General features: G+C 41.1%; 1 long non-coding RNA gene across 1 annotated transcript; it reads right to left on the bottom strand.

The window, feature by feature from the left end:
- Nucleotides 1-158: 158 nt before the first annotated feature.
- On the bottom strand, nucleotides 159-5351 carry LOC138777128 (uncharacterized). The gene is made up of 6 exons (XR_011360825.1): nucleotides 5332-5351; nucleotides 3693-3821; nucleotides 2442-2504; nucleotides 2213-2263; nucleotides 1022-1052; nucleotides 159-255 (listed from the first exon to the last, which is right to left on the bottom strand). It is a non-coding gene; the product is annotated as an uncharacterized lncRNA (long non-coding RNA).
- Nucleotides 5352-5753: the final 402 nt, after the last annotated feature.

Genomic DNA, 5753 nt, shown 5'->3' with positions numbered 1-5753 from the left:
TCTTTATTACACTGTAAATAAGGACTATAAAGACAGCATCTATCTAATGCCTTCTATAAGAGAGATCTAGTTTTGCATTACTGGAATAAAGCTGTACTCTAAATGCGTTCAATACATTGTATACTGAGTATCTGTACTTACGGGGGTCATCCCCAATGCCTACGACAAACATGCTGACTTTCAGGTATCCTTTGGCTCCAGAGCTCAAGTCTTCAGGATCATTAAGGAGAACCCATTTCCGCATGACAGCGTGACCTATAGTCCGAGAATAAGTATTATGTCACAGAGTAACCCTAACACATACTGGGTTATGCTCAGTCTCACTGCTTGTATCAAAAACTGGTAAGATCTCTTAAAAAGGTCTCTTATTAGTTGCAATGCAAAAATATATGGTGATGCCACAGCAAAAAAAAAAAAAAAAATCTACAACATATATACACTATATATACGCAACATTCTTTGTAAAAGGTGTAATAAGGGCAACAGTTACACATGGCTTTTGGTGCCAAATGGCCCATTGCCCCATAGGAACAATGTTGTAGAATAAATTTCATATGGCAGGCGGAGGGGCTTTTAGATTTCAAGTAACAACTGGCAGTGGTTATGTTGCAACTCCACAGCCATAATTTATTTTCTTAGGGTCAGTTCAGACTGAAGAATCAGCGCTGAAATTCCGAGCGGAATCCGCTCTAAGGTGCAGAGGCAGGCGGATTCAATGTAAGGTATAGGGCACCTCCACTCTCGGCTAAAAGAATTGACATGTCAATTCTTGGAGCAGAGAGCCGCGGCACCCTATACATTACATTGAGGCAGGTAGAATTTCGAGCGGAGTCCACGGCGGGGATTGCAGTCAGTGTAAACTGACCCTAATATAGAAGACAGTCCAGTAGAACCAATGGTACAAGGATCAAAAACAACCAGAGTCTCTGGAACCATTATAAGGTCAATATCCTACTATCTACTATTCATGTTTTCTGTGACCACACTAAATTCATAGGCTTCAATTAATAAAAGTCCTTACCTGGCTCATCGTATATAAAGCCGATGTCAAGCTAATAAAAAGAAGAAAAAAAACCAAAAACATTGTTCATTAGGTTTACTGAATAGAGGATGAGCTACTGCAACAATTCTCAAAAGATTAGGGGTGTACTTTTTATAGATGGGGGAGGCCTCTAGGCAGGAATACAATGCTCTGGATGCTGTAGACAATGGATATACAGTAGCAGATAATTATATATAAAATATAAAGTATACAGCAGAAGTCATCCTAATATTCCCAGAATATTTTTCTACTGATACAGAGATGGAAGGGATAGGGGTATTAAGGAAACTCTTTAAAGGGAATCTGTCACTAGGGTTGTGCTGCCTTAAATGAAAAAGCGAAAGAAATAATGAACAAGAGTGTGTATTACTTATATCTTCAGCCATTCTCCTGATATGCAGGAGAATGGGCTTTAGCCAGCACCACTGACTTCTCCCCTGGCTGCTGATTGAGAGCCATCTACCTATACAGAGTATACATAGACAATTGCCAGAGAGTGCTGGTGCTCATGAATATCCAGCGATACTGAGCTCATTCACATAATTGTCCTTGTAATTCAAAAGGATTTCTCTGAATCAGCTGCACAGAACAATGTCAGTGACACATCATTTGTTCAGCGTCTGTCACTAGTTTATGCTACCTTAAGAACTGTCAGCTGTAATTCATGTTTCAAACTGCTGACACTGTTCTAGAACAAGGAGACCATGGTACCTCCCATATATCTCTCTTTGCTTCCAGAAGACAGAAAAATGCTTTTATTTTCCAGTGCAAAGTGTCAAATTGCTGAAGTGCTGAATGCTCCCCTCTCATCATCACTAACTATGCTGGGATTTAGATTATAGCTGACAGTCAATTAAGCAGGGACAGGGATGGAATGGGGAGCGAGGAGGGAGCCTGGAATAGCCTCTGACAGTTGGCACTGGAGAAGAGCAGTATTTTCCTATGCTATAGAGCACAGATGGATATTTAAAGGTACCATGTTTCCTTGACCTAATAGTGTTTGAATAGACCACTTTTGTCTAATGTGCTAAGGGCTATGCATCGCCCTTACCTAAAGTGTGTTAAACAAAAAAAAAAAAAAAAACTAGAACATTAGAGTGTTCAAACATAGAGATCAAAGGAAAACTAGTGTATAATAATTAACCATATGCATTTCTTTATTTAATTTACCTTGAATTCTCCGATCAGGCTGTCTGCTCTTATGGATCCAGAATTGAACAACTGTAGAAAAGCATAAGAATAATACACTATAATAAATTGTGAACTCGAAAACTGTGTGCATGTTACAGTATCTTTACTATCTATACTATACACCAGGCAGCATCCATGAGTAAAACACAACAAAAAATAGTACTGTGTAAGTCTACATCATCAATACTGATAAAAAGATGTCACGTACCCGCAGTATGACGGACTCATCAAACAACTCCGATGGGGTCATGTTGACATTGTAGAAAAAAATCTGTTCAATAAAACACAGGCATTACAGGACACGGGAACAGGCAATGATGGTAACCACAAATATATCTCTTATATACATTGCTACGCCCTGTAGTTCTAACATTGAAATATCCACAATATACACACCACACACATACCTATGTCTGTCTTGAAATTATTTATAGATACTTAAGCCCCATACATGTTACAAAATTCAGCTGGACCAGAGCTGGCCAACTATCCAACATTTGTAATGGTCCCCCTCTGACAAACAGAGCTGTATTTACAGCCTGTAATGCTCTAGGCTCTCAGACTAAATACACCCCATTCTGGCGATTCCACATGCGTCAGAATTTTATATTCATTTAGCAAAAAAAAATTTAGCAATAAAAGCCTGATAAGGGGTGAGGTGCAATAAGATTTCCGAGTCCTATCCATTCAATCTAACCCTGTTGCAGACTAAGCTTGGGTTGTCCAAGCTTAGAAAAACACGGCTACCCTCTTCCACCTCTCATGTCCTCAGTTTGGATGTGAGTTTTGCAGCTCTAATGAAGAGCTGAATTGTAATACCCACACAAACCTGAGGACATGGGTGGTGCTGTTTGTGAAAGAAAGTAGCTGTGCTTTTTCTAATCCTGGAATCCTGGATCCTTTAATGGAACCCATGGAAACAACCTGGCAAGCAACCACTTCTTTCATAGACCAGTAACCAGATTTCTTTATGTAGATGGCTGGATTTCCCCTAGATCCAAGGAATAAATTATGTTAGAAATGTGTCACTTGTGGGAAAACCTTAACATAATTCATTGTGTCCTGAAAACTTTTATTATTTTTAATTTAAAGTGGATGTCCTAGAGTAGACAAATAGGGTTTTATTATGCTGAAAAGCACCCCTATCGCATCACTATATGTAGTGGGAATAAGCTGCAATCCCAAGGTTCATGGACATGAGTGTCACGGTCTCTGTGAGGGGAGGAGGGCAGAATATTCCAATCCAGGACATCCCGTTGCACAGAAAAGTCCTATAAATAGAGTCTAATTACAGGACTTGGAGAACTTTAGAAAATAATAAATCCCAGACAATTACCTACACGTGTACGTTCTGTAAGAGCTGCAGACGCCTTTTTGGCTCTATAGCAATAACTGGTTCCTGCACTAGATGGCACAAAAGGAACAAATACAGTAAAGTGTGATGAGAACAGACACGTACCTCATCAAAGAAGGGGTTGTTTCCTCTCTTGATTCTTGTCCTGTGGGTCTGTCCGGCCACACTGACCTTCACCACAGGCTTAATGTTGTTCCCGGATAACTGGCGCCCTTCAATCACCCGGATTCTGATCTGTCCAAGGAACATTTAAGGAAAAGTATTTGGATTACTGATAAATTGTACATCTAGGTCTAAGGGCCCTATTACATGGGACAATTATAGTGCGGAAACTGTTATATAGTACGGATTTAAACGATAATCGTCCTGTGTAATTGGAGGCAACGATCGAAAAATCGTTTGTGTGTCGTTGATTTAGATCGGACCCTAAAATCATTGTTAATCGTTCACTGTAATTCCGCATTTGTTTACTAATCCTTCCGTGTTATTGCACATCGTTCCTTCTTTTGCTGGGAAAAGATGGAGTAAACAATCTCGTTCTGTGTAATATGGTGAACGATTTCAGGTTAATGAAAAACAATGCGATTTTTTCTTTTGTTAACCGTTAAATAACGTTTCGTCTAATAGGACCCTAAGGCTGCTCATGTGCTGACAGCTATTCCCTCCAGCTCCTCCATAAAGAGGCACACTTAGGGTGGTATTACACAAAGCGATTTTTTTCAATTAACGATTAACGATAAACGATCTCCAACGATCGCAATAGCGGTTGCCTAATAATCGTTCGACTACAGGAAAGATATCGGTATATTAACAAAATTCAAGAACATCGTTCAATTTGCGATATGAACAGGGAACGGCTAACGTCTATTCAAACGACGATTGCGAACGATGTGTAAAGACAACGATAAATAGATTCAAAACTATCGACCAGCGACCAATCGGTCGTCGTTTCGTTGTCTACTTTACACTTAAAGATATCGTCAATACGAACGATGAACGATTATTCGATAATCGCTTCGTGTAATACCCTTAGGGCCCTATTCCACCGACGTATTGCGTTAACCGTAACGACCGCTATTGCGAATACCTGAAAACGTTCACTCATTTCCATGGCGATAATCGTACATGATAGTATTTGCGATCGTTTCTTCGCTTATTCGCTATTGCGTTGCGATCTATTGTGAACGAAACAATGTCTTATTCAATGCAAACGATTTGCAAACTTTTGCGAACGAGCAATGATAATATGTCCAGGTATTATAAAGGATCAACGATTTCTCGTTCGGTCGTTAATCGTTAACTGCATTTCAACCGAACGATTATCGTTTAGATTCGAACAATTTAACGATAATCTGAATGATAATCATCCGGTGGAATAGGACCCTTAAAAGGGGTACTCTGGGCTGGGGGGCTTTTTCAGCTGCACGGCCGCTTCCTGGTCTCTGCAGGGGCTTAAGACGTGATGTTTCAAGTCTGCTCAGCCAGTCAGTGGCATAGGCGGGATCCCGCCTCTGTCACTGAATGGGCTGAGCGGTCTTGAAACGTCACATCTCAAGCCTGCGTCAGTGACCAGGAAGCGGGCCGGGCAGCGCGGACCGGAGCAACGCAATCCGGGACCCGGCGCTGTGCTGTAATATGGATGAAGTCCATCTCTTACTATAACAGGGGGTATCTTGGGCCCATCAGAAACTACAATTGCCACCATGCACCGCACAGCCTTATAAGATTTCCTATGGAAATTTACCTGGAAATCTTGGGCTTTGTGGACAGGATCCTTCTGGTTTTTCTTTCCTTTTGTAAGACGTCGGGCAATTTGATTGTCTGCCTGCCCCAGGCAGCCACCGGTGTACTGGGATTGAAACCTGAATCGACAACATCTCCGTCTTCTTCATCCTCATTTCTAAAACATGCAAAAAAGGGCCAATGACAATGATGAAAGTGTTCCAGGACATCAATCAAGGCTAGCGGGCGGGGAAAGGCCCCTGGGGATCGACTCTTGTGGTTCAGGCAGCATTAAAGTGATAACAAGTTCATACTTCAGGTTCATACTGAGGAAAAGAGACAGAAATTCTGAGTGGAATTCCCACCACAGACATGTCAATTCTTTCAGTAGAGAGTGGAGACACCCTATACTTAACATGGAGACACTGACGCAGGCGGAATTCC

Source organism: Dendropsophus ebraccatus, unplaced genomic scaffold (genome assembly GCF_027789765.1).
Source record: "Dendropsophus ebraccatus isolate aDenEbr1 unplaced genomic scaffold, aDenEbr1.pat pat_scaffold_507_ctg1, whole genome shotgun sequence".
Lineage (NCBI taxonomy): Eukaryota > Metazoa > Chordata > Amphibia > Anura > Hylidae > Dendropsophus > Dendropsophus ebraccatus.
This window is presented reverse-complemented; position numbering and strand designations above follow the sequence as displayed.